Genomic DNA, 19,083 nt, shown 5'->3' with positions numbered 1-19,083 from the left:
ACTGAACGTGGTGGACTCTGAAGGACTGTAGTGGAAGCCGTTTCCACCGGGGTCGTCCTTGGTGAAGAACCGGTTATATCGAAGCTCGTAGTTGCTTGACTCATTGCCGATGTTGAAGTCCATGTAGAATGAGGAGGTCTTTTCCCAACCATTGTAGATGGCGAACACGTTGATGGAGTAGTTGGCCTGGTCAAGCAGCTGGTGAAGCTTGTCAAGGCCGATGAAGAAGTATTCTTGGTCAGGGATATGTTGATTGCTGATTCCGAAGCCATTCTTGTAGTCAGTCCAGGTCTTGTTGGACCAGCGCTGCCAGTCGCGGTTCAGCCGGATCAGTGGTTGTGTGTTCCCATGGCCATACCCGAATTCGCACATTACCTGCACATAATAGTATTACAGCTTACGGTATTGGGGTCTGAAGTCTAAATGTTGCTGATACAAGAAGTGAAATTAAGCAGGGTAAAAACACCTTCCTTCTCGTGTCAACGATCAAGTCACCACCACGGACCTGTCCCGAGTTTTTCGTGGTATAAGAACATCCTTTGTCTTTGACTTGGAAACTTACTGTGAAAAATATGAGCGAGATTGTTTAGGCGAATTTTGTAGGTTCATGCCGATTCCAGTTACTGATTAATTCGCCCCCCCCCCCTCCCTATGCATTGAAAGCTGCTGGGCTATCGCTTTTGGTGTGTGTGTGTGTGTGTGTGTGTGATATGGTGATTCAGAATATTAATGCTGACAATGCTCACCACAAAAGGAGCTGGTGAAGAAAGAGGCTGGATAAGGAACTGCCCGTCGGAAGATCCTGTTTGATGGCCGTTGTCGAATCCTTCCGTGCAGTCTAAAGATTTAAACAAGTCGCGTGAAGCGATATAAAAACATTTAGTCAAGCTGTCGGCATCAAAGTAACAGATTAACACACAAAAAAGCAGTCATCGCCGAGACCATATTAAGATAGCCTCGACAACCACACCGAAAAACCGAAAACGGGTCACGCTTGTCTCCGCGTAGCGCGCGAACGCAGTACTTACTTAAACCTATTTTCTGTAATTCTGAGCACATTTTTATAGTAAACATGACAATATGTATTGAATTCAGGAGAAATTGCGGAATACGATGCCATCATTTTTGACTCACATGCGAAGCAAAAGTGAGTCTATGTACTCACCCGAGTCGTCCGTCCGTCCGTCCGTCCGTCCGGACGTCCGGAAAACTTTAACGTTGGATATTTCTTGGACACTATTCAGTCTATCAGTACCAAATTTGGCAAGATGGTGTATGATGACAAGGCCCCAAAAAACATACATAGCATCTTGACCTTGCTTCAAGGTCAAGGTCGCAAGGGCCATAAATGTTGCCTAAAAAACAGCTATTTTTCCCATTTTTCCCATTTTCTCTGAAGTTTTTGAGATTCAATACCTCACCTATATATGATATACTAGAGGAATACCCGGCTTCGCCGGGGTGAATCGCGAGACAGAGACAGACAGCGTGGCGGTTCATCACAATCACCTCTGCAGGCGAAGTCCTGTCAAACGGGATTGAGAATTTTAGAGCTTATTTCTTAGCCCTATATTATCTGTTGTGGCTTCTCAAATGCCAGAACATACAGACAGTCAAAAGCCGCTAGACCCCATCACAAACAGAACTCTACAATCCACAGGTTTTTGCCCACACACACACACACAAACACACACACAGAGAAGCCGTATATATATATATGTATATCTATATCTATAAATATATAGAGATAGGTGAGAGTGTATTTTTCGCGTGGCTATAAATTGATTCGACCTTTTCACTTTGACAGTAAGAACAACTTACGGGTGCAAGGGAAGCGTTCTGGACAGCGCAGTGACATTCTAAAAATAGTTACTCAGAAACGGGAATTTGGGGTGAACGGCGCGAGACAGAGACAGACAGCGTGGCGGTTCACCACAATCACCTTTGAAGGCGAAGTCCTGTCAAACGGGATTGAGAATTTTAGAGCTTATTTCTTAGCCCTATATTATCTGCTGTGGCTTCTCACATGCCAGAACATACATACAGACAAAAGCCGCTAGACCACATCACAAACAGAACTCTACAATACACAGGTTTTTGCCCACACACACACACAAACACACACACACACAGAGAAGCCGTATATATATATATGCATATCTGTATCTATAAATATATAGAGATAGGTGAGAGTGTATTTTTCGCGTGGCTATAAATTGATTGGACCTTTTCACTTTGACAGTAAGAACAACTTACGGGTGCAAGGGAAGCATTGTGGACAGCGCAGTGGACAGCGCAGTGACATTATAAAAATAGTAATAGTAACTTACAACTGAACGGGAAAGCCACACGAAGGAAGGGAGATAAACGCCAAACACTGGAGAAGATAAGGAAGAGTTACTTATAATGGTGAAATGAACACAAAAACCAAAATCAGTTCAGCGCTGCGCGCTGAGAGCACGTGTTGAAATATCTCATCGATGATATTGTGTCCGGGGTGTAGCTGAATACGGTATCCAAATTTGAAAAAGATCCACCGAGAACTTTGGCGTTGTGATGTGGTGTAGCGGCTATGGTGTGTCGGTATGGGGGCCCGGGTAGCTGAGGTGGAACCAAAATCGGTTCAGCGCTGCGCGCTGAGAGCACGTGTTGAAATATCTCATCGATGAGATTGTGTCCGGGGTCTCTCTGAATAAGCCCACCAAATTTGAAGCAGATCCATCGAGAACTTTGGCCGTGCATGGCGAATACACAAATACACAGATACACAGACACACAGACACACACACAGACAGACACAAGTCGTATATATATATATAGATAGGGCAAAGTAAGCCCCATCTGACAAACACAATGTCATCCCGCTCTTCCAGGCTGGGTTCCGAAAGGGAAGGAATTGCATGGAGCACGTGGTCAGACTCACAGCTCATGCAAAACGAGCACTCACCAGAAACAGGATCCTAATGGCCACCTTTTTCGACATCAGGCGCGCCTTTGACACAGTATGGCATGGGAAGCTTTTGGACAAACTTGCGAAGCTGGGCTTATCAGGCAGAATACTGGGCTTCGTCCAGGAATTCCTCAGAGACAGGACCCTGGCGGTCAGGGTCGGACAGTCTGTCTCTAAGTCTCACTCCATTGATATGGGCGTACCTCAGGGGAGCATCATTGCCCCCATCCTCTTCAGCTTGATGCTTCACGATATTGGTCAGATTGGCCTGGAAGGAGGAACAATGTCTCTGTACGCAGATGACCTAGCCTTCTGGATGGAACCAATCAGACACCACATGACTGAGCAGAACAGACTCAAGTATCAAGCGCAAATTGACAAGATCGCAAAGTATATGCTTGCAAACGGCTTTGAACTCTCACACGAGAAGACAGTGTTCCTGGTGTTCACAAGAAGAAGGGGGCTCAAAGCCCAGTACCACCTGACCCTAAACGGAATGCAAATCAAACCAAGCAAAACTGCAAAGTTTCTTGGGGTCACGATCTCTGATGATCTGATCTGGCAACAACACATCGACTCTCTAATTGTCAAAGCCCGACGATCAGTCAACCTGATCAAGGTTCTAAAATCTCAGACCTGGGCAGCTGGTAAAGCCCTTGTGCACCTGGTAAAGGCGCTGGTCCGCTCCAGACTAACATACGGACAAGAAGCCTACTTCAGCATGCCACAAAGCCTCTGGAACAAACTGGAACGCCTGGAGCTCTCAGCCTTAAAACTGGCTCTGGGCGTTCCAAAAGGGGCCATAAACTGTCTCGCCTATCAGGAAGCAGGCATGATCCCCCTGAAGGAAGAATGTCACCTCCGCTGCGCTCAGTTCGTTGCTCGAGCATCGGCTGTACCCAACACTGTACAGGAAGTGTTCACGGCAACCTTCCATCCGACACAAACCTCCTGGCACGAGACCTGGAAAGAAAAGAAAACATGCTTGGCGGAGCGGTACAAAACCCTCCACGACCATACCATAGATGTACTGACCCAGTGCCAAATTGACCAGACACGAATGGCTGAGCTGCCAACCAATCCGTACCCATCATGGCTGATCGAAAAGCCACAGATCAGCCACACGTATGGCGACGCAGTTTCCAAAAAGGAGAACCCACTCCTCCTAGCGACCATGGCCAAGGAGATTCTGGACGGCAGGCTCCGCAACTACCTCAAAGTCTACACGGACGGCTCTGTCCTGGACAACGGCGAGGTGGGTTGTGCTTTTGCGATCCCAGAGTTCAACTTGGTGCGAAAATATAAACTAAACGAGGGGGTCAGTATCTTCACGGCGGAGATGTATGCCATTCTCATGGCCTGCTCCCACGTGAACGACAACATGGCCATACCCATGGGAGTGGCAATCCTCTCAGACTCGAAATCCTCCTTGCAAGCGCTGGCAAGCGAGACAGGCAACAGACCAGAACTCCGCATGGAAATCCAGGCTCTATGTCACCAAATTATGGTTCGGGGCACCGACCTCGTTCTCATGTGGTTACCATCCCACACAGGCATCAGGGGCAATGACCTGGCTGACAGGGCAGCAAAAGCCGCGGCCCTCTCCGAGGGCCCGGTCCTAGACCTGAAATATTCGGTCACAGAAGCGAAAGGCAAACTGGCTAAGGCTGTGAGAAAAGGGTATGGCGAGACCCTCAAGGAAAGATGCACAAAGCACGGATGGCTAGCGCTGCCTCCGGACAGAAAGGGCCACCATCACCCGTTCCCCCTGAAGGAGATGCAGCTGCTCCGGCGCATTCGCACCGTGAGCTCCTACTACTCCTTCACCTTCCCCCGCTGCGAATGTGGAATGGCCCTAGACTTCCACCACCTCTTCGCAGGTTGCCAACCTCTGACCCCAGAGATGGCACCACTCTCCCAGTACAGGACTTCCCACGGACTAAGTCTACACGACTTCCTCCGACCTCATCAGTCCCTCGGCCTGATACCGATGAGAACCTTGACCCGTTCCATCCTGAAATCGTCTGTTGCCAAATGGTTCTGAGGATGCTGGAGATGCAGGCCCAGCCAGAACCAGTTCAGACTTTCAAAGGATACCCCCAAACACCCCATCCTGTCAGGCCCACCCCCATTCCTGAAATCGTCTGTGGCCAAATGGCTCTGAGGTTGCTGGAGGCATAGGCCCAGCCAGATCCAGTTCAGACCTTAGAAGGACCTCCCCCCAATCCTCCCTCCTGCTGCCAACCGTCGAAAGGACAAGGAACCCAGAGGTCTGTTGGTAGAGCCTTGGCCCTGGAAAGGACAGGGTTCCCGACCCTCTATCTTTTTTTTTTTTCTTTTTTTTTTTTTTTTTTTCTTCCCTCGTACCACAACCATCTAAGGTTCCCCATATTAAACTATGTGTATCTATGTTTATATCAATAGTAAATGTCTATGTGTTTATTGTTAGTAAATGTTCTACGTTACATGTATTATGAGTGTATCTTAGGTCTACATATTAATCTAGCTGGATGATCTCGGCATAGCACATCTTACTTCATTAAGCTACAAACTATTTGCTATTACTATTATTATTGCTATTATTATTATTATTATTATTATGAACCAACCACTTCCTTCGCTGCACCTGCCCACCTGCCGTGTTTTCCGCCGACGGGGCCGAAATCGCGTGTGGCCCGTGCACTTGTAAGTTATTCCTTACTCTTTAATTATTTACTATTATTATTATTATTGTTATTACTATTATTTTCATTATGAACAAATCATTTCCTTCGCTGCACTCGCCCACCTGCCGTGTTTCCGCCGGCGGGGCCGAGGTCGCGTGTGTCCCGTGCGCTAGGCTTATAGTTAATGCCACGTTACATTCATATACTCCATGTGTCACCTTAGGTGTATATATTAGATTAGACAGCCAGCCTCTGCCTACCATATCTGAGACGTCCGTCTCTTTTGGGAGGAGGAGGGTGGCCTTTGTAGCTGTGCGAGAGTATGCGAACGACTGTGTATGACAGTGTAAATAGCCTATCCTCTTTTTCTCACCCCCACCCCAGAGGGGGTTACAGAGACACATCTCTGGCCTCCTCACCTGACCCCCTTCCCATGCCTCTGTAGACAGAGGGTGCCATAAAGGCGTTGATGAATAAACCGACATAAAGTCGCAGCCCTGTACATATGTTTTTAACCGGCCAGTATAGGTCCTAGGGAGGACCGGGTTTGCTTTTCGCCAGTTGACTAGCCGCCGAATCCACAAGTACGTAGAGGGTGCCTCGGCTTCTCCACCACGACCCTCCTTGGTCTGACACTCACTCCTTTGCCATGATCAGTCAGATGCCACTTTCACAATTTTATTCTAAAGTACCAACAAATCAAATCAATTCCCTTCCGGAATAGCAACGTTCCACGTTTCTTGAATACAAAAGCATTTCTGCCTCGGAATGAAAGAATAAATCTCTACAATCGTGTATCCCCTGCAAGGAATTGATTTTAAATCCTGTTCTTCCAGCATTTCCATTGCGGAAAGTAAAAGTTTTTTTTGTTTTTTTTTTTCTTTTTTTGCTCATCTTCACCCAGGCACACATCGTAGAGCTTCGGCTCTGATATCTTTGACCCAAATTGCTCTAAGCAGAGAGGTCGTTAAACTGTATTTTCGTCGTAAGCCCCATCTTTTGATACCAGTTTGGTTTACCTTGCTTCAAGGTCAAGGTCACAGGAGCTCTTCAAAGTTGGATTGTATACATATTTTGAAGTGACCTTGACCCTGAACTATGGAAGATAACTGTTTCAAACTTAAAAATTATGTGGGGCACATGTTATGCTTTCATCATGAGACACATTTGGTCACATATGATCAAGGTCAAGGTCACTTTGACCCTTATGAAATGTGACCAAAATAAGGTAGTGAACCACTAAAAGTGACCATATAATAATAATAATAATAATAACGATTACTTATATAGCGCGTAAACCTCGTGGTGACGAGCCCAGAGCGCTTTACACTTACACAATCATAATACAAACAAGGAAAGAGAACTAAATCCGAATAAATTCAAACATGGTCACACACACCCACACACGCACGCACACACACACGCACACACACACACACACACACACACACACACGCGCGCGCACACACTCACACACAATCTTTCTTTCGTCATTGTCAATGTTCAGGTAACCCGCAATGTCATTCCATGTACGCATACGTTATTCTAGTACAACACACACAGGCACATACACATCCTCATGAACGCCACACTTTAGTATATAATACACGTGGCAGCGCCGATGACTCACCGATCATGGGATCTCCTTCAGAGGTCTAACTTAAACATGTGTGTTTTGAGGGCTGTTCTAAAGGCAGATGGTGACTGGGAATCCCTAATGCTCCGGGGGATTTTCTCCCAGACAAGAGGTCCCTGGTACTTGAAGGATCTCTCAAATCCATAGTTAGTTGATTTTCTGTTTCTTTTTGGTTTACTAAGTACATTGGTATCTGTTGCAGAGCGAAGAGAGGAGAGGTTTGAATATTTTGATAACATCTCAGAGAGATAAGCAGGTCCTGTACCATGAAAGAAAGAGAAACAAATGCATGCAATTTTGTATTGAATACGACTTCTTACAGGCAGCCAGTGAAGGGATCTCAAAACAGGTGTGATGTGGTGTCTTTTAGGGGTCTTTGTGATTAATCTAGCGGAGTTGTTCTGTACTTTCTGCAGTTTTTCAATGAGATAGTCAAATGAACCAGAAAGAAGGGCATTTCCGTAATCTCTAGCCTTGAAAGAACGAGAGAGCAAATGAGGGTTTTTGTAGCATCGGAAGAAAGGCAGTGGCGGATGGAGCTAATTTTTCTCAGTTCATAGTAGGCATTTCTACAGACAGTGGAGACTTGTTGTTTGAAGCAGAGAGTTTCGTCGAAGATGACACCGAGGTTTCGTACTTGAGAAGCCAACTGAATATCAGTTCCAGCTATAGAGATTTGGGCAGGAAGGGATGGTTCTTTTTTAAGAGAAGGGGGTACAACTAGCATGATCTCGGTCTTGTCGTCATTAAGTTTCAATTTATTTTCGGTCATCCACAATTTCAAGTCAGAGATGCAGTTCTTAGTTGTCTCGATTGTGTTGGGGAGGTCAGTAATAGGGCCAGATTTTTGTAACTGAGTGTCATCAGCAAAGCTTTCATAGGAAACAGAGTGGCGAGAGATCTCATGGTAGAAAGAGCCAATAAGCACCATTGTACTTCCTATGTCTTGAATTAACAGCTTTGTGTTGCATGACCTTGGATGACCTTGACCTTGGGTCAAGGTCACATGTATTTTGGTAGGAAAAATGTGTAAAGCAGTTCTTAGTGTATGATGTCATTGCTAAGTTTAGTTATTTGACCTTGACCCTGAAGGTCAAGGTCATGTAAAGGTCAAGGTCAAGCATGTGAGTCGTATGGGCTTTGCCCTTCTTGTTTAATCTGTAACGAAAAATTCGATTTTAATGACAACATTAATGAGCAAACTAATTAACTAATTTTTACGCTGCGGGGCTGAAATTCAATCCCATAGTCCGGACTTTGTCGAAGATTGCTTGACCAAAATTGCAATCAATTTGATTTAAAAAATGAGGGCGTGACAGTGCGTCATCAAAAACATTTATCGAAAAATTAAAAACAATTGTCCGGGGATATCATACCTAGGAACTCTTATGTGAAATTTCATGAAGATCGGTCCAGTAGTTTTCTCTGAATCGCTACACACGCACACACGCACATACATACATACATACATACATACACCACGACCCTCGTCTCGATTCCCCGTCTATGTTAAAACATTTAGTCAAAACTAAATGTAGAAAAAAACAACTTTGAAACAATGTTTCTGTTGATTTGTATTGACATTCTGAATATTGATGAATTTCCTCCGTTCCTCGTTACGATATTTATGAGTAGTGACCAACAGCAGCAAACCAACAAACGAACCATGCTTGCAAAACAAAGAGACCCGTTGCATGGGAGAAGTGCATCTCCCAATCTGTTCGAAAGGATTTGAGGAGTTCTGGTCAAACGATATTAAAAGGAATGCATCTGTTAAGAGGAAACAGATATACACAGTGAAAAATGTGAGCAAGATAAGGAGAGGGGACGCTGGATTGAGGGGATTGGGGGATGGGGCTCTGCTATAATCTGTTAACAGGTGCCTCATTCTAAGCACACTTACCTCTCATGTAGCGGTTACAGGTTTCGCCGGCGTAAGGTAGCGGACACAGACACCTGTCGCCATCTGCAGTTCCCCCGTTTTGACATGGCATCTCCGTCGTGACATACGGGGCAGGCTGGCTCGTTGGTGATGATGGTGCTATGTACCCATCGTCCTGCGAAAGAACCAAGAGAAATATCGAAACCGTGTCATGCTCATAATTTTTAAAGCTTATAAGTCAGTTAATCAGTTCGTTAATCAGTTCGTTAATCAGTTCGTTATGTCAATCGATTGTGACTCAGTTTATGAGTCTGGAAATTCTAGAGTCCCGCCTTTTCAAGACAGCATTAAAGAGTCTCGAACAGTCCAAGTAAAAAAAAAAGGTCTTTGGCTATTTCTGTCACCGACTTTGTTCTAGCTGCGTGTCTCAAAAAAAAAGAGAAAAAAAGAATAAACAATAAAAATACAGGATTGTGGGTTACAAGGAGATATTCCCAGCATATTAAGCAACTTTAACAATTTGATAATGTTGTTCAGTGCAGGTTGTTGAAAGTTGCGTGCTGAATGATGCAGATTGAAATTTGGCTTTTCTTTTGAAAACCACCTTAAAATCACATTGTGTGCTTGGTAACGGCTACTAGCACGTCTACTCATACAATATGTTGGCTCTAAAAGCACACCTGTGCTTATTTAGAAAGGGTGTTTCCCTAAAAAGGGCAACAGAGATAAAATCTCTTAATTGTCTCACACGAGCAAAGGATGACAGCATACCTTCATCATAAAGCTGCAGCCTTCCTCGGGGTAGCGTTCTTGTGAACACAGGACGTTTGGCATGATTTCCGTCATCTCGCACACCACTCCTTCGTCTAGACCCCTTGCTGGACACACAGTCACGCCTCGGCACTGGACACTCTCCGAACAACGCCTCCCACACTCCGTTGCAGACCTGAGTCTCAGTGCACCAGAAGACGTGCTACTTGGTACAAGTGACGGAGCTTGGCACAGGCGGTACACCCCTGTGTTCTCCATGGTTGATGAGAGTGATGTCGTGTTGGTTGCTTGGTAGGCAGCGGTTGTGTGGCTTAGAAAGAACCCAGCAAGTAGATAGACCAGCAGCATCACCTGCATCTCCATCCCCTAACTGTTTACCACTTTCTACCCCACCTATGTTGACCAAGTTTGTTTTAGCCGAGATCAGCTGTGCTGCAGCAGGTTACTCAGAATTGTAGTAACTGTGTAGAAACTGTGTATCAACACGCTGGAATGCAGGCGTTAGATGGACGTTACAGGAAGCGACTGAAGCTAACAGTCTGAGCGGATATATCCGTACCTGGTCAGACAGAGCCATACCCCGGCGAAACGGTCAAGAACAATTCTAGAACCATTCAAGAAATGTTCATGAATATTCATGAATTTATATTCTAGAAGTTTCTTGAATTATTCATAAAGATTAAATGAGAATTCTTGAATTTTAACTAGAATATTTCGATGTTTTGGAAAGGAATATTCTTGAAAAAGGACTTGAATAATTCTAGAATATTCTTGCCTACTTGAAGAATATTCCGAACATTATTCTAGAATATTCCTGACAATATTCTAGAATATTCCTAACAATATTCTTGAATGATCCTAACATTATTCTAGAATATTCCTAACATTATTCTAGAATATTCTTGACACTATTCTAGAATAATTCAAAAAAGTTCAGGAATATTCATGAATTTATATTCTAGAAGTTTCTTGAATTATTCATAAAGATTAAATGAGAATTCTTGAATCTTAACATTTTTCTGGAATATTCTTGAATCCTGTTAACTTAAAGTATATTCTTGAACATGTCTTAAGTATTCTAGAATATTCAAAACTAGGTTAAAGTTCTACTTCTAGTATACTCTCAACACAATTTTCAGAATGATCTTGGAATATTCTGTGCAATATTCTTCATACAAATCAGAATGACAATTATCTAATTACTAATAACAGATCAAGAATATTTAAAGTGATTTTTTCCTCCATCAATACTTGATACAGCAGACAAAACAAGATTTCATTCAATACTTTATCACATGTAATTTAATATCATATTCTTACTCCGAATCACATTAGCATTGAGTCACCTGAGATGCTTATCACTGAAAAACGCTTACCCGGCTAAAGAATTTAAAGGGAAGCAACCCCATCACCAAAACGAAAGTGAAAGTAGCTTTGGTAATGGGCCAGTACACCGGGAGTTACCTCCCATACGGGTGTATGCCACGTCACTTCCTCTAGGAACACGTGCCTATTATCATACGTCTTTTTCACCTCGGAGAGGACGGTTCACTTTTTGACGCTCTGTGGCTGACCTTGTGTGTTTGAGTGACACCCGCCGGCCACGTTACCCAGCTTGTCTGCTCGCCTTGCCTACAGTTTGGTGAGCTCGTTCCCGTTTGTTGTTGGTTGTTTGCGCTGTTTCGTTACTGTACGTTGTCCGTTTTTTACGGACTTGTGTGTCAGTGACTTGCGTGTTTCGCCATTTTGTTGTGTGAGTTAGTTAGCTAACTCGTGTGACTTTGCTAGTAGCTCTGCGTGCCCTCTTTCTGTTTGGGCAAGTGTAGCTTTAGTATTTTGTTGACGCGTAAGCGTGTGTGTTTACTGTGTTTTCAGTCGTTTTGACTTACGTTTCAGTAAATCTTTTTACTTTGCCACGTGTTGTTGACGTTTGTGTCAGTGTCTTGCGTGTCGCCATTTTGTTGTGTGAGTTAGTTTTCTAGCTCGTGTGACTTTGTTTGTAGCTCTCCGTGCCTCTGCTTGTGGGGCAAGTTTAGCTATAGTATTTTGTTAACGCATTAGTGCGTGTGTTTACTGAATTTTCCAGTCGTTTAGACTTATGTTTCAGTAAATTTTTTCGCGTTGCCACGTGTTGTTGTCAACATGTCTGATTCAGACAAGCGCCGTGGCAAGTCGGACCCCAAGGGGAAAATTAAGGCTAAGTCTTCCTCTTCCAAAGCAACGTTACTTGTTACAGACCAAGAGCGTAACACTTTGTTGGCTGTACCAATTTCGGCGCCTAGCGCTGTTACTACTTCTGCTTCTTTTGCGGCGCCTAGCGCTACTGTTACTTCTGCACCTGTCTCTACATCGGAGACTTCGTCTTCTTTGTTAGCACCTGGACAAGGTGCGTTGGTTTCCTCTCTGTTAAAGTCACTGGTTCCAGAAATCCGCAGCTTGGTGCAGGCAGAATTTCAGCGTTCCGTCGCCAGCAGTTCGGCGTTTCCGGCATCTGGCAGTGACGTCCGGGCATTGGCTTCCGTGTCTTTGTCCTCCACTTCCGGCTCGGAGCAGCGTCCTCCCTCTTCAGCGTCGGCTGGTAAGCAGAGCTGGTCCGATAGCCCTCGTGAGGCGCCTGGACGTTCTCCTTCGGGGGACAGCTCTTTCGCATCGGGTCACGACCGATACCTTGCTGATCTTTCATTTCCGGCGATAACCTACGAGGCCCCGGACTTGTTCGAACAGCGGCGGCAGTCGGTTTCGACTGCCGCATTTCCGGCACTTGCCGGAAGTGATGATCCGTCCGCTCCGGCACGCTACGGCGGTCGCGGCAGGATGGAGTATTCACTGACTTCCGGTCCTTCCGGATCGCGAAGTCAACCAGTGCAGTCTTCACTTCCGCATTTTGCGGTTCCGTTGACTACACTTCCGGTTTCGGCCGGAAACGCTTCTTCCTCTTCTGGTGGTTCCTTCCGGATACCAGATAGTGGATTACAGCGTGCGCCTTCCGGCTTTCAAGCGCCTAGGCTTGAGCAGGCATCACTCCACTCAGTCGGGGGAGTGACGTCAGCTCATCCAGCTCCGGTTTTTGCGGATGGTCGTCCTGCTTACCCTTTACCTTCACAGGGTTTTGGGCGGCAGGATGACGTTAGTGCTCAGGCTTTTCCGGTTTCCGGTTTGCCAGGGCATGCTTCTGCTTCCGGAACTGGTGACTTCGGTCATGGTTCCACGTGTGACTATTCTGATGCTCCATCAGTGGTCAGCGAGGAGTCGCGGGGCGTGTTTCCGTCGAAGCTCAAGTCTGTTCTTGACGTCGCGGCGGAAGTAACGTCTCGTTATTTTCCTGAAGGGGTGGTGGCTGCGGACTCTTCCGCATCATTCGTTCCTTCTGCCATGGCGGACTTCCGGCCGGCACAGGAGGATGTTTCTTCCTTCCGGTTCGCCGAGTCTCCGTCAGTGGCTTACCAACTTTCGCATTCACTGGTTCGTCCAGCACATGCGGGGAGTGGTATTCGGCCAGTGCCTGTTCCGTTACTGCTTCCTTTTGGTCCAGTTCCGGAATCAGCTCAGCAGTGGGTGGCTTCAGCTGCCCAAGCCTCTTCCTTCGTGCCTACGGCCAATAGGAAGCTTGGCATGCCCAATCAGAGCCAGAATTGGCTGGCGTCTTTTGCACTCCCTAGGGCTACCCTTCCGGTTTCCCGGGAATTGCTGCCTCTTCTGGCTAAACCGATCAAGCGTGATTCGGTTTTGCCGGTTTCCGAGGCTTCCCTCCTCTCTGCTGAGGAGGTTGGACGTCGGCAGATCGAACTGTCCTCCATTGCGGAGACTCTCGTTCGGGCTCTGTCTCGGGCATTGACCGATTCGCTAGTTCCTTTCACTCTCAGTGAAGAACAGAATGCGGACGATGTCTCTGCGCTTTTGACCGCATTGGCCAAGGTCAATGAGGAACAATTGCGTCTTTCCTCCCTGCAGTACACCCAAGCGGTACTCTGCAGGAGGGATCTCTTCCTCTCGCAGTCCCAATTCACGGAGCTGGCTACTAGGGAGACCTTGAGAGTCTCCCCGGTCTCAGAGGAGTCTCTCTTCTGTCCGCTGGCACTGGATGCCAGACAGAAGGAGATTCAGTCAAACAAGGACAGTCAGTTCCTTGACTACACTCTGAAGGGGGTGAAACAGTCTCAGCCTTCTAAACAGAAGCAGGCTCAGACATCGTCTAACCCCAAGCCAGCTCAGAAGCGGCAGGCTTCGCCGGCCGCTCGTGGTGGGAAGAAGAGGACGGCATCGGGGAGGGGGCGTGGCGGCTCTGGAAGTAAGCCACACCCCCAATGAAGCGCTCCCGATCTCACCTCCCTCCCGCCCTCCACCTTGGTGATGGCGGGAGGCCCCTCCCGGGCACTTTCTCGTTGGATGTCGGTAGTAGACAGCCAATGGATTGTGGGAGTGGTGAGTTCGGGCTTCCGTCTACTCTGGCGGGAGGAAAAGGCGCCTCTTACCCGAGTGCCTCCGCGGTTCAAGCCCCCCTTCTCGCAGGAAGCACGTTCCGTCTTGCAGTCGGAAATTGCCTCCCTGGAGCAGAAGGGCGCGGTGGAGAGAGTTCGGGTCCACAGCTCCCTGGGATTTTACGGGCGTCTGGTCGCTGTTCCCAAAGCATCAGGAGGATGGCGTCCCGTGTTGGATTTATCTCTCCTCAATACTTTCTTGAGGGAGATAAAATTCAAGATGGAGACGCCAGCCTCTGTCCGAGACTCTCTCCGCCCAGGAGACTGGGTGACCTCGATCGATCTCACGGACGCATACTTTCACATTCTTATGCATCCGACCGACCGGAAATGGCTTCGTTTCCGGTGGGGAGATCAGATCTACCAGTTTCGCGCACTCCCTTTCGGGCTGTCTCTCGCACCGTGGATTTTCACCATGGTGGTGAGACAGGTCTGTGCACTGGTGAGGTCCCAGGGTATCCGTCTGCGGGCTTATCTGGACGACTGGCTCATCATGAACCAGTCCCAGAGCGGCTGTTCGCAGGATACCCTGACGGTTCTTCGAGAATCCAACTGGTTGGGGTTCTCGATCAACCGGGTAAAGTCGGAGCTGACCCCGTCACAGACATTCACTTATCTGGGGATGTCTTTCGACACGGTCGCTTGGACTGTCCAGCCTTCTCAGAGAAGGGTGGACAAGCTCCAAGCTCAGATTCGCTCCACTTTACCTCTCCTGATGGCTTCCATCCGCTCGCTCGCCTCCATCTTGGGGCAGATGGAGTCTATGGCTCTTCTGGTTTCACTGGGCCGGGTCCACAAATGTCCGCTTCAGTTCGCGCTGAAGCCGTTTGTGGACTCTCCTCTGGTGGACTGGGACGCCCTCATCCCTTTGCAGGGATGGTTCCAGTCTGCGACCCTTCCGTGGTTGCACACGGAGTGGGTCTGCAGAGGTGTTCCGATCGTCGTGCCCCTCCCCGACCTGGACCTCTTTACAGATGCGTCCAGGGAGGGTTGGGGGGCACATACAGATCTTCAGACTCCTCCCTTTCCGTTACTCAGCCGAGTAATCCGGAAAGCGGAGATGGAGGAGCCGGCCCTTCTTCTTCTGGTCGCTCCTCTGTGGCCGTCGCAGGTCTGGTTTCCAGATCTTCTTCGGCTTGCCCAAGGGCCCCCCATTCCTCTCGCACTCGTGCGAGGGGAACTAGTGCAGCCCCGAACAGGCATTCCACACGAGGAGCCCAGTCTTCTGAAGCTTCACGTGTGGAAGTTGTTCGGGACTCGCTGAAGCGCTCTGGGGCGTCGTCTTTGACTCTGGACTTGGTGGCTCGCTCGCATAGAGCGTCCACCTCTTCAGTTTATGCTTCCCACTGGAAGGCATGGACTGCCTGGTGTTCAGCTAGAGGGGTGAGTTCGGTGGCTCCGCGCTCTATTCAGGTCGCTAACCACCTCTCTTTCATGTCTTCACAGGGCGCCTCAGTCTCCTCGTTGAGGGTCCGGCGCTCCGCTATCTCGGCGACTCTTCAGCAGATTGGTCGTTCTGTTCGAGTCGGGGGCGTTATAGCTGCAGTCATTAAAGGGGCTGCTCTTAAGGAAGCTAAAGCTCGTTTGCCCGCTCCCAAGTGGGACTTGTTTTTAATCCTGGAATTCCTTCGTTCTGCGGATTTTGAGCCTTTAAGCGAGGCCAGTCTGTTCAATGTCACTCGCAAAGCGCTGTTTCTCCTTTTGTTGGCTACGGCCCGACGGGGTAGCGAGGTCCACGCCCTGTCGGGTCAGCCTGGAGATATCTCCTTTGAGCCGGACGGTTCCGCATCTTTGCGTTTCCGGCCTGATTTCCTGGCCAAGAATCAGTCTCCGGGGCAGGCCTCTCCGCTGGTTAGAGTTAAGGCTCTGACCAGCGCGTTGGCCCCGGGTGACCCCGATTCGGTCAATTGCCCTGTGAGGGCACTTCGTCTGTACTTAGCCCGGACTCAGCCGATTCGGTCTAGTTCTCAGAAGTTGTTGTTTATCTCTCTCCTTACTAGGCGCGAGAAAGATTTGTCGAAGGTAACGTTGGCCCGGTGGGTGTCCTCGCTCATCAAGCAGGCTTATGAGTGGAGGCGCACAAAGAGGGGGGGGGTTATGCCCTCCTTGCCACTTGACTCGGCCCGAGCCCATGAGACGAGGGCGTGGGCATCCTCTCTGGCAGTTCTGCGCTCCAGACGTCTAGAGGAGGTGCTGACAACTGCGTATTGGCGTTCCGAAGATGTTTTCATAAACTTTTATCTTCGGGACGTCATAGCTCTTCGACAGGATGGCTCCAGAGGCCTTCCAGCGCTCATAGCAGCAGGCCAGTTCCTGTCCAGAACTTGATGGTGAGTTTTGATTCATTTCTAGCCCACCGCCTTGTTGATGTTATCTGCTAATGTGATTCGGAGTAAGAATATGATATTAAATGGAAAATTTCCTAAATAAATTATCATTTAATTAATATACTTACCCGAATCACATACTGTATTCCCTCCCACCTGCCCCGCTTATGGTTTTAAGATTTTTTAAAGCCGTATGATAATAGGCACGTGTTCCTAGAGGAAGTGACGTGGCATACACCCGTATGGGAGGTAACTCCCGGTGTACTGGCCCATTACCAAAGCTACTTTCACTTTCGTTTTGGTGATGGGGTTGCTTCCCTTTAAATTCTTTAGCCGGGTAAGCGTTTTTCAGTGATAAGCATCTCAGGTGACTCAATGCTAATGTGATTCGGGTAAGTATATTAATTAAATGATAATTTATTTAGGAAATTTTCCATTTAACTACTCGAAGGATGATAAATCGGTGATGGTTATTCATTTGGCGAAGAACCTTTCCACTGGTCACACCGGGTGCAGTCTGAATACTGGAGCCGATGCTTTGCAGGTTGCGGATGCCCTGTAAAGTGTAATGAAAATACAATTTTAAAAGTCTAAATGTTTCTTTGTGGTGCTTTTTTTCATCATGCTTAAAGAGTCAACAATAATTAATATGGTCAGAAATCTGTCAAGGTGTCCAAATGCAAAATTCCTGTTCTGGATACTTTTATTACTATGTATTTTGTTCCGTTTTAAAATGATTACAAAATAAACAATACAGTTATGAAGTATTCTTCATGCAGATTCTATCCACACCAAATGTATGTATCAGTCGCCTGGATGCTGAGAACATTTAACTGTTCAAGAAATGATGGTTACAAAATCGAAAAACGTTTTGTGAATTTTGTCAAATCAAGTGTGCCATGTCAATGTTTTTATCAAATAAGTCACCATTCATAAAAGTATTGAAACAACTAGTAGTAGTAGTGGTATATATAGGGGCGGCTATATTTGTTAGCCGAAGGCCGTGAGGCCTTATTGGTGCCCCTTCTTTGTCAGATACGTTGCATGCCTAAATCCCTATTCTTTCAATGCTTTCAATCAAAGTCGTAAAAAAGGTTAAGAAATTTTGGAGAATTGTCCAAGAAGTTTTTGAAGGCGTCTACTGTGGGTGCGAATTTTATGTTAGCGGGTAGTGCATTCCAATTGTTAGCAACTCTTTGAGAAAACGAAAACTTGCGTTTGTTAGTCTTACAGTGTTGAACAAAGATTTTTCCCTGGCTGATAACTTTAGTTAGCTTCATTTCCAGAAATGCCATCCAGAGAGTTTTTGGGGACTGACATGCAACGGGCCAGGAATGAAAGAAATTACAGTATTTAACTAATTTAATTTTCAAAGAGACTTTTTGTTACGATTCCAAGCCATTTTTTTCTTCAGTTTAGCCGGAATAATTCATTCATCATGTTTTGTGCTTTCATTTAATTATCCCAAATTTTGTTGTGAGAAAGGTTTAAATCAATAAATGTTGATTGCCTTCACTTAATTACCTGAGTGAATCTCTTCTTGCATCACTATTCCCATGGCCTTGACTGGCTTGAGCACCTCTTCAAGCTCTTGAAAAGACTTGCACTCTCTGACAAGATGTTGATGGGTTAATGGTTTGCAGCTTGTTGCCTTTTGATGCAGGCTCTGTAAAAATGAGAAGTGATCAAATTAGAACAACCATTATATATGCTCAAGTTTGAATATATATATTTATATTTACTAATAAGGGGTAAATACTGAACTATTTACAAACAATACTAATAGTAATCATCTTTGTTCATGCAGGAATTTCTATAAGTATAAATATATGTTCCTGACCAAACTCAGTCTCCTGTAAAGTCTTGTAATTGACTAGCTAATACTCAGAAGACAATTATTTGAAGAAAAAAAAAAGAAATTGAGTGCCGGCTTGCTGATTGACACTTGACTATTATATAGGTCTATGCTATTAGTATCACTGTCAGACACATATATATTACAATCAATGAATGATACATACATGTGCAAATTACACTTACAGTTACACAGAGACTGAAAAGAATAGGTTTGAAAGGGCTTGAGTAAAAAGTCATGCAATCCTACCAAAACAAATGATAGTTCAAAATAAACAAATCCTATAGGTCTAACTCAACTGATTTCACTTAAAATCTTGCAAACAAGAGAGATTCACTTCTTGTTATTGTAAAAAAAAAAATTAAAAAAAACTAAAACAAACAACAATATCAAACATAAAAGAATTTTTATAAAACACCTACCTTTGTTTTTCCTGAGAAAATCAGGATACAGCTTGTTGCCACTCAAGTGAGATCGCTGCTCTTAGTTTCCCATGGGGCTTTCAGTTTCACTCATCT

General features: G+C 46.2%; 1 protein-coding gene across 2 annotated transcripts in view; it reads left to right on the top strand.

The window, feature by feature from the left end:
* The window catches only part of LOC138948962 (coiled-coil domain-containing protein 18-like), a 170,636-nt gene that overhangs the window by 67,399 nt on the left and 84,154 nt on the right, over positions 1-19,083 (top strand). The window lies entirely within an intron of this gene.

This window comes from Littorina saxatilis, linkage group LG15, assembly GCF_037325665.1.
Source record: "Littorina saxatilis isolate snail1 linkage group LG15, US_GU_Lsax_2.0, whole genome shotgun sequence".
NCBI classification, from domain to species: Eukaryota; Metazoa; Mollusca; class Gastropoda; order Littorinimorpha; family Littorinidae; genus Littorina; species Littorina saxatilis.
The sequence above is the reverse complement of the archived record's forward strand: the minus strand, read 5'-3'. Positions and strand labels throughout refer to the sequence as shown.